Source organism: Corapipo altera, unplaced genomic scaffold (genome assembly GCF_003945725.1).
Source record: "Corapipo altera isolate COAL_440 unplaced genomic scaffold, ASM394572v1 111, whole genome shotgun sequence".
NCBI lineage: Eukaryota > Metazoa > Chordata > Aves > Passeriformes > Pipridae > Corapipo > Corapipo altera.
The window spans coordinates 942,865-952,759 of NW_020884973.1; positions in this window are offsets into that span (position 1 = coordinate 942,865).

Consider the following 9,895-nt stretch of genomic DNA (forward strand, 5'->3'; position numbering starts at 1 on the left):
GGAGCATTGGGTACATCATGGCCTCTTCCTGGAGACTCTACTACACATTTTAGTGATAGCATGGTAAGAAAGGGATCGTCCTACAACTCTAGTGAGCCTTCTACCTCTCTCAACACTGTGCAGGCTCCAATTCCTTACCTGGCATGTCCTTTTGACAACTGCTTTGCCATATGTGGAGAACACAATTAGTTACACATATTTATGCTGCAATACACACCAGAGGGTCTGTCTGCCAGGTAACGAGAAAAAATCCAAACCATGGTCATGCCTTACTGTTACTGGTTTGAATTGTTCAGCATTTTCCTTTGAAACACTCTGATCAGGATTAGGAGCCCAAACATCTCAGATGGTCTGTGGGGAACACTGTGAATTGCCTTTGTCCCAGAATAACTCTTAACTCGGTGAGTACATCACTGCTGGGCTAGATTTACAGGTGATCAGTCAGGGCCTTTCCACCTGATACTCATTTTTATGTATCTGAAGCAAGTGTCTAATCACCATTTTCCCCTTGATTTCATAGATGATTTTTAAAGGAGAGGAAGCAACTCAGTACAGTTTGGACTTCAGACTGAATGAAGAGGATCACACACCTTAGAGCTGCAGCCAATATGTAAGTGAAGTATAACATTCTCCACTCATTCTGCATTTGCAAGCATGGAAGACCATGAGTAGGATGTGTGTTTGTGGTCGAGGAGGTATGCAAGCTATTTTCTGTGTGGATGGAATACGCCTGGTGCTGAAAGTTGTTGGACTGAAAAATGAATGCAGTTGTGTTGGGAGAGGGAGGAATTCTTACAGTATTTTGTGTCCTCAAATGTGGATTAGCTTGGACAGGAATGTAAGGTGGGAAAAACATATCCTGAACACCTGTTTCTACATCTGTATTTTTTTAAATAAATTTTGGAGACAGTATGCCTTGCTCCATTCTGTCTGTCCTTATTCTGCACTTAGGTCCTTTCCATTTCACGCAAAAATAGTTTCTCCTTTCATTGAAGTCAGCTGTCTTTCTACAGGTGGAGTAACGTCCATGTGCATGTGTCAAGGCTGTGCAGACTGGGTACACGTCTGCCTACAGGAGCACTGGGGAACTGGGGCAGTAGAAAGCACCTATCCTGGGAACCAAACCTCCTGCTGCTGCTCTGAGTGTGCTCCATGTCTGCTGACTTACTTTGTGCTGGTTTGCTGCTGCTTTCACACAGTCACACAGAATCCCAGATGGGGTCAGGCTGGAAGGGCCCACAGTGACTCATCTGGTCCCACCTCCCTGCTCCAGCAGGGCCATCCCAGAGCACATGGCACAGGATTGTGTCCACACAGCTCTGCAAGATCTCCAGTCAGGAGACTCCACACCCTCTCTGCTCTCTCTCCAGGGCTGGGTCACTGCCCAGCAAAGAAGTTCTTCCTCCTGTCCAGCTGCAACTTCCTGGGCATCAGTTCCTGCCCGTTCCTCTTGGGCCATTGCTGGGCCCCCCGAGCAGAGCCTGCTCCAGCCTCTGCCCCCTCCCTGCAGCCCCTGACACCCCCTGGGGAGGGCCCCTCTCAGGCTCTGCTCTGGAGGCTGAACAGCCCCAGCTCCCTCAGCCTTTGCTGCTCCCAGAGCTGCTCCATCCCTTGGGCATCTCCGCAGCCTGCGCTGGCCCCGCTGCAGGAGCTCCCTGGCCCTGCTGTGCTGAGGAGCCTGAGCTGGGCCCAGCCCTGCAGATGTGCCTGCCCAGGGCTGGGCAGAGGGGCAGGATCCCCTCCCTGCCCTGCTCCAAGGCTCTTCCTGATGTCCCCAGGATCCCATTGGCTTTCCTTCCACAAAACAAATTGCCATTGAAGTCAGGGGAAATTTGGCCAAGTCGAGGTATTCAGGATGAACTCTCTGGGGAATGCAATTAAGGCAACCACATTCTCAAAGTCCCTCACAGAATGTGCACGTAATGATTTTACAAACAGTGCTATTCTTACTTTTGTCAGCAAAAGAAATTTAATTGATTTATCAAGAAGCTCTAGCTAAAAATCTCTCCAGAGGCAATGGAAATATATATGCACTTTCACTGACCTCTGAAAATACGTGATTTATGGGAATACCCACTTATTTACCTAAATTCCCACAAACTGGCCTGAAAAAATTAGTCCTTGATCTGTGGTGGCAAGGGACTCCACAGAGGTAAAATCACTGAAGGAGAAAGAAGCAAAAACAGAATCAAAAGAAAAAAGTATTATTTAAAACCAGAAATACATTGAAGGGATAGAAAATAATTTGTCCTAGGTAGTGTAACGGAATATGTCTTGGCAATGTTGTAGGGCTGTGGATGGGCAGAGACTAAGGTCTTCAAGATTGTTTTGTTTGGCTGTTAGTAATTAGAACTAGAAAGGAAATTTGAAAGCACAGTAGTAATAGTTTTGGCTCAGAAATCTTATGACTCCCCAGACCTATAGTGTCTGTAGTCCATTCCCAGGGAATCTCCATGTGCCCCCCTCCATGGAACTCTTGGGCTTGAGGAAGTCAAACTCCACTTTGGAAATTAATTTTTTACAGACTGGCTGCCACTTAATTCTCAGTGCTCTGCTGCGTATCTGGTGGCTAACACCTTCAGATGGATCACAGAAACATTTAGACTTAAAGGCAAATTCCTTTATGAAAAGCTCCATGTTCTCTTCTGATATTTCTACCAAGATGACAGGACTTGACTCTCAAGATATCCAACGAAATAATTTAATCAGTAGACTGGACAGCATGAAGTGCCTCCCTCTTGGAAAGATGAAGAGTTTTGTTCTTTCTGTTAGATTCAGAAGGTGCAAATGAGATGCACACGCCTGCTTATCAGCCCCCACAGCAAATGCTAGTTCTTAAATACTCTTTCAAAAAAGGCTTGATGAAATTTAACCTTCCTCCTAGCAGTCCCAGCACAGCCAGCTCCCCTGAATTCAGACAAGAAATATGAAGAAAATGAGCTATTTCAGATGTCAGACCCAAAATACATGCTACTCTACATGTGAAAAAAGCATTGGCAAAATAATACGGACCACCATCAGTTTTGGTGTGCAATGCTTGAACTGATCTCAAATCTTGTGCCATCTGGGAATGGAGGAAATGTAAAGTAAAAGCCCGGAAGTAATCAAAAGTAGATCAGAACAAAATCTGTAAATTCATTTGTCTAAAGAGTGAAAAGCTGGTCAGACCATACCCCTTGGAGGCTCTGAACCAAGGCTGGTGTTCTGTCATGCCTCAGAGGTCTCAGCTCAAGCTTTAGGTAAAGGTGTTTTAGGTAAAGAAGCCATAGAGTCCATCAAGATCAGACCATGAGAGCCTGAAGCCAGACTTGGATCTGGACTCTGTGGGTTTGGCTCATTTTTAGGCGTAAGTGAAAATGTGTTCGGTGGTCTGACTCAAGTCTCCAGCAAACAGGTGAGTTGGGTTTGTGAAAAACCACTGCATAATTCGATGTGATTGGCACCTTTCATTTAAAGAAGCCTGAGCTGCATTAGCCAGCACTGAATTAAACTGGAAAAGGCTTGGGGAGGTTTGTAAAGAAGTTAGCTCTGTTCAAGGCATAGGTTCTTTCATTTTCATGAACCCAAACCCACAATGGAATAGAACGCGAAAGAATAAACTACCCACCTGGCCTCTGACAGCAAGAAGAGTGTAATTTGTCTTAAAACAAACAAAAAAATCCCCCTAATTGTGATAATCTTACAATAACTAATTATTTCAATGAGCAAATGACACTAAGAAGTATCCTGGAGTCAGAGGCATGAACTTTTAGCTGGTAGGTCAGTGGTAACATATCTTATTTGAACAAGCCTGACAAAGATCTGCTGAGCAATATCCATTGGGGCCAACAGTGCTTGGCTGTCTGTCTTGTGGAGGAGAGATGGACTTGGATAACAGGGTCACTCACTGCTTCACTGACACCAGCCAAGCATAATGAAGCACAGCCAAAGACTTCTTCAGCATGATGGCAAGATGGAAATGCTGAGAAGACCTAGAAATGGCTGATATGGACGAATTAGAATGAAATGATTGCAGTAACAATGATCTGAGACAGCATCGCCAGCATTGAAGCCAACACAACCCTGTTCCAACCCCCTCCTTCCTCTCTAATGGCCTTCACGCTGTGTTTTCATGTGTGCTGCAAAATATTACACAAGTATGTCCAGCCCACAGCGGTGCCAAGGGATGTCTGCACCACAGACCAGGATCAGCTGGGAGTGACCTCATCAGGGCACCTCTGGCCTCAGAATTTGCTCTGCATATCCAGTTTCTAATGCTATTTTTAATGCTGATAGCAGCATTAGCATTGTAACAGAGTTGAGGTGTCTAAGGTCAGGGACCTGCTGACTTAAACACAGAACAATATTTGCCCTCAAAAATTCTGAAGTACGATCAGACACAGCAAGTGGATATGGAGAGATGAGCAGGTTGAGCACAGAGATCAACTGAAGATTTGCACTAGCTTAGTTCTCACGGGAAATACTTGCTGCTCTCAAATCCAATTGTTAGCTGAAAATGAAGACAAAAGGGAGAGCAGAAAATTACATTTTTTTTTTATGTTTTGAAGGAGAGTTTTGCCTGGCTGTCATCCTAAAGCAGAGCATGAAAAGTTTCACTGGATGCATCCAGTACATTCTAATGTTTATTAACTAAGCTAGGAAAAGGAGTTTTCTTGTACATTGAAATCCAACCTGAATTTTTGAGGAGCAATTGTTATTTTAGTCATTTCACAAACCAGGCCTAGACTGAATGAGTTTTTGGCATAAAAGTGATATCTATGATATCACTCAGAGCACCTTAATCCATTTTCAGAGAAAGGTCAGATTATCAGCATCAAATTTCTGAGACAAGACTCTTTTATAGGCTGTATTCTTCCTACAAACCCAGTAATAGCAAAGCTCTGTGAAGCAACAAATCATGTTGGCTCTGCCCAATGTTTATGAGCAGGGGCAGCCCAGCCCTTGCAAGATCCATGTTGAATTGGAAAGCGTAGATTCGTTCAAAGGAATCTGGTTCACCACAGGCCAGTGGGTATCTTTTAAACCAGGTAAGAAAATCCCTTTTCCAGTCATGAGAAAGAACTCATAAAAAGGCAAATGAATTGAAAAAATGTAAGACCATAATCACCATGGTCCAGGATGAGGAGGATGTGATGGCTGGGAATGACTTCCAATTGTAACTAAAGAAGTAAAGGGATCCAGTGAGGCACGGCTCAGTAATGGTAACAAATTGGTGCAGATTAATGCCCTTTTCAGTTCCTAGGTGTTGGTTTGGCACTATGAATGACCCAAGAGAAAAGTCTTAACATGTTATGCATGTGGAATGTACTCAGAAGCTGAAGAAAGCCACAAAAACTAGACTGATATTTCTTCATTTGTAGCACTAGCTACTACTACTACTGTTTCCAGTCCTTCACTTTCTCCACTACATCTTAGAAAATAGCTTTAAAATTCTTCAGACCTTGGACATACAGTATGGGTAATGTTCCAGCAAGTAGCTGTTTATTTTATAAGGGGATTTAAATATTATAAAACTGAATAAAATGCAAGTGTTTCCATTACAGACAAGCGAACCTCGTGTAAGCGCTACAAAGATGTGACTTCCAGATTAATAAGACTTTGCACAGTTTGTTCTGCCTCGGTGGAGGAGGTGGATTTTTGGATCAGCTGGGGCAGCATCTTCCTTTGTGTTGTGTAGTCCTGGATTCCAACCTCTTCTCTGTTTGCACACCAGGGGAATATGTGCAGCAGGACAGCTGGTGGCCATATCTGCATCAGCACAGTTTTGTTAACTTTGAAATTTGGCTGGATAAGTTCAACCACCAGATTGCCCAAATAATTTCAGTGCAGTGTCTGGGGCTGCCATGAGTTCTGAGAGGGATGGGCTCTAACCCCACATTATGCTACTGTTCAGGTGACTCAGCCCAGGGATGATGGGATTAACAAAAGCAGGAGCATAAATACATATGGAAAACACATCCACAGATTTGAACACTGGATTTTGGTAGCAAGGAAAGAATTCCAACTACCTCTTGGAAAGCTTCTCCAATGATCAAACCCAAACCTTCTGGCCCGTACAGGATCAGCCCCCTCAAGAACAGAGTTTCTATGGAAAACCTTACAACAAGGTTTAAAGACAGTGAAGCTTCACCTGTGCCAGTTCATTGACTCCTGATTTACACCAGTAAAAATGAATAGATAACCAAGGTAATACTAGATAATTATTAAATATATAGTCAGTGTAACCATGCCCTCTAGAGGACTAAATTTACCTTCATAGAGTCAAAACCAACCCTTGGGTTTGAACACTTAAAATCTGGGGAAGAGGAATTTTGGATGTTTGTATTCCTTCCACATCTGAATCTAGACATGAAATCATGATTTCCTCACTGGCACCTTACCCTACAGTGAGTTGAACCAACTCCCAAGATGGCACTGGTAGGTGAGTTTTAACTTTTGCACACACCTGGTGTCTCTGACAAACAATTAATGCAGCTAATCCCCATCCAGAGATCAAAGGTCTGATCCAAAATCTTAATCTCTACCAAAGGGAAGGTCACTTCCGAAGACAGTTCTCTGCCTTGCAAGGCCTGACCCAAATCAACATGAGTGTTATATAATCAGTGTTCATGTTCTTACCTCTGGTTTTCCTCATCTTCTTTTTCTTTTTTTCTGCATTCACTGGCAACTTCCCCAACTTTCCTTGGTCAGTGTGGTTTACATTCCCAGTTGGCTTGAGCTGAAAAGTGGAAGGGAACTCAACAAGCAGTTTGTTTGTGGTGGCTGTGATCACCTCATGGGCTGCTGGGGGCAGGATCAGCTCGCTGTGTCCATGGGTCCTTGGTGCAGGCTGGAACACTGTCCTGAAGGAGCCAACAAATGCCTGAGGAGTGCATTTTTGGCCTGAAACATCCACATTTTGGGGTCAGGAAGCCACTACTGTGAGCATGTGAGCCACAGCTATTTGCCAGCTACTTTGAAAAATAAAATCTGGAAAGGAACAGGGAAAGGGTAAGAGATGCAGTGGGAAGCAACAGAAAGGAAGTTCTTCCTCATGGGTTCAGCAGGTTTCTGCAGGGCAGGGGCAGCCCAGGGATGCAGGGCTGACATGTGGCCACTGTTCAGACTGTTGAGGGATGAGCATACAAGAGGGAGGACAGAGAATGCCAGAGAATATTTTGGCATCTTTTCTGTGGCGTTTTAGCTTTTGTCTCAAGTCATCCTGCTCCCCATGGGTTTAAGGGACAAAGGTAATTAGAATGCAGATGCAAGTTAGTAGTTATATTCAGTAAACCCCAAAGTAGCTCGGACATGGGATTTTCAGAGCCTGTACCATTAGCTTTGCTTTCCTCATTGAGCCATCGGGATGTTAGAAACCAAATACACTACAGCTGTCAGACATTGGTTTTCAAAACCACTCTGTGGATGTTTTCTTTCTCTCTCTCTTTTTTTTTTTAAATCCCACTTTATGGTATTTTTTTTTCCTGACTTTTCTCCCAGTACAAGAATATGAGTTTTTTCCCTTGGTTACTTTGACTCTGGTGACCTGGTTTCTTGCCTTCCTCTGGAAATGTTTAGGTGTCTCAGCAACGGAGAGGATGAATCAGTGAACATACAGCAGGTCTGGGAAAACCCCAGCAGAAAGGAGTGTGTGGGGAGCAGAGGGGAAACAGCTCTGCAATGAAGAGTGCTGTCATTTCTCCTTTTCTCTCAAAATTTTCATTAGCAGCCAGTATTGCCGCACTGAGCAGATGCTGCCCTTTCTCTTAGTTCAGAAAGACCTCATGACCAGTTTAAAGGACAAAACTCAAAACATCTCAGTGGCAGCTGAAGAATACACTGTATACCACAAATTCTCTCACAGTGGGAAGCTCTTGGCATATTGGAAGCTGAAGGATGATTTGCTGGGAAGGTGCAGATCCTCAGAGAGGGTTGAGAATGGAAGCAACCACTCAGGGATTAATTCTTTCTCAGAAACACCATCTTGGGATCGTGTCACCGCTTGGTTCCAGCCTTATCCAGATACAGCCATTGGCTTCAGAAGCAACAAACACACCTGAACAACAGGTAGAGATTTATAGAGAGTTCATTAAGTGAACTTAATTTATAGAGAGTTCATTAAGGCCACCTTGGTCAAGTAAATTATCTGATATGGAAGGTATTGGATAAATATTGAATAAATGCAGAACAATGTAAGATGATGATCTAATTATTGAATTTTTAAGTTAGAGAATGTAATGTTTAGAAACTCTCCCCAACAAAATTTGGAGGTAATATTCTAGTGTATTTGTTATTCTTTTTTTAAAAGAGTTTACCATAGAAAAGAGTGAATTAAATATAATTTAGGCAAAAAACCTTCCCCCCAGAACTCAACATCCTGTATCTTGGCCCTGGGGCAGGGATGCACAGTGTTTTAGGGATTTTGAGTCATCCCACTGATTTCAGCCAGATTAGTCATATGCTCAGCCTAAGCCCAACAAGAAGTACCATGTGCGAGCAGAGTTTTTATTTCCAAAAAGAAGAGATGGTTCATGCTCAGATTTCCAGAAGATCCATCCATTAAACCAATGGCACAAACCTGTGCCCTGAGTGTTTGAAAAGTGCTGTGTAAAAATGCATGTGGACTTATTGCAAATAAATACTTTTTCGCCTACAACCAGTTGAATCTGAATCAAATGAATGGGTGTGTTGAAACAAAGACTGAAAAACAAGAGTGTGTTGCATAAACTGATAATATAATAGCACTGTTAGGGTTGAGTAACGTGCTAGACTTTCTCTGAAAGTGGTAAATGTTTTTTGAATTCTGAACAGAATTCTGTTTGATACAGCTACTGTGACTGACATTCTGTTTTACTGCATGACTAAATCACATTGTAAATGAAATTTAAAGGTAGTTAACAAAATAATCTTTATGTCAAATGGGTGAAATGTGGGTTCACCATTTAAGAATGTAATTCCTTGGTTTTGTAGTGTCCCTTAAAGACTAATCTAAAAGAAAATTAAATTAATTTCATGCTCACCACCTTTAAATTGCAGAAGTGAAAACCTTTCAGGACTTGCCAATTACTAAGGAAACTTCATAGCTGGATTATTCCCAAATTGCACACCCTTTATTTTAACCACTAAAGGCAAACACATGGTTTTGATGGGTCGTAAAAGAACAGGTTGCTTTTTCAGTATTGAAAGAAGCTGTAATTACTTCCCTTGTTTGGTGACTTCCTGACTTACTTAGGTTGTTATGGGTGATCCTATTCTGCCAAGGTAATTGGAGCTGCTGGAGTGCAGTTGATGACCTGAGGGAATGACCGGTGGTTTTTCAGTCCAGGTGACTTGCACCTAATGAGTAGAGTCATGCTTCCCAGGAAACAAGGACACTATAACTGCCCTGAGTACTTGGTATGTGTACTTTAAAGGCTTATGTTTCACACTCCAAGAAAATTCTCTCTCTGTATGAATTTCAGAAAGCAAACTAAGTCAGCTCCAGATACAGAGAAAATGAAGGTATTTTCCTCAGGCAGAAAGAGGAGAAATAGATCTCACCAGGAAGGTGAGATTCAGATATTTCTGAAGACAACCAAATGCTGCCATACTAACACAGTTCCTTAAGTCAGTTCTTGTCTGTAACATGAGATAGAGTAAAACACGGTTGCAATGAGTGGGTTATTCGAGTAAGAATCAAACTACTTTAGAGTTAGAAATGAAACCACACACATTTTCAAGGGCTAGCCCAGCCTGTGGGAGGGCATCGTCCCTGAGTCATCCTTGGAGAAGAGGGAAAGTTGTGTGCAGTTATCCTCCCCAGGGGACCAGCCACCCCCTCAACTGAGGTCCCTTCCTTCCCCCAGCAGATGAGACAGGCAGACATCCACCATCTCATCAGCGTTCCTCAGAAAAGGCATTTTTCTCACCTGGTAGA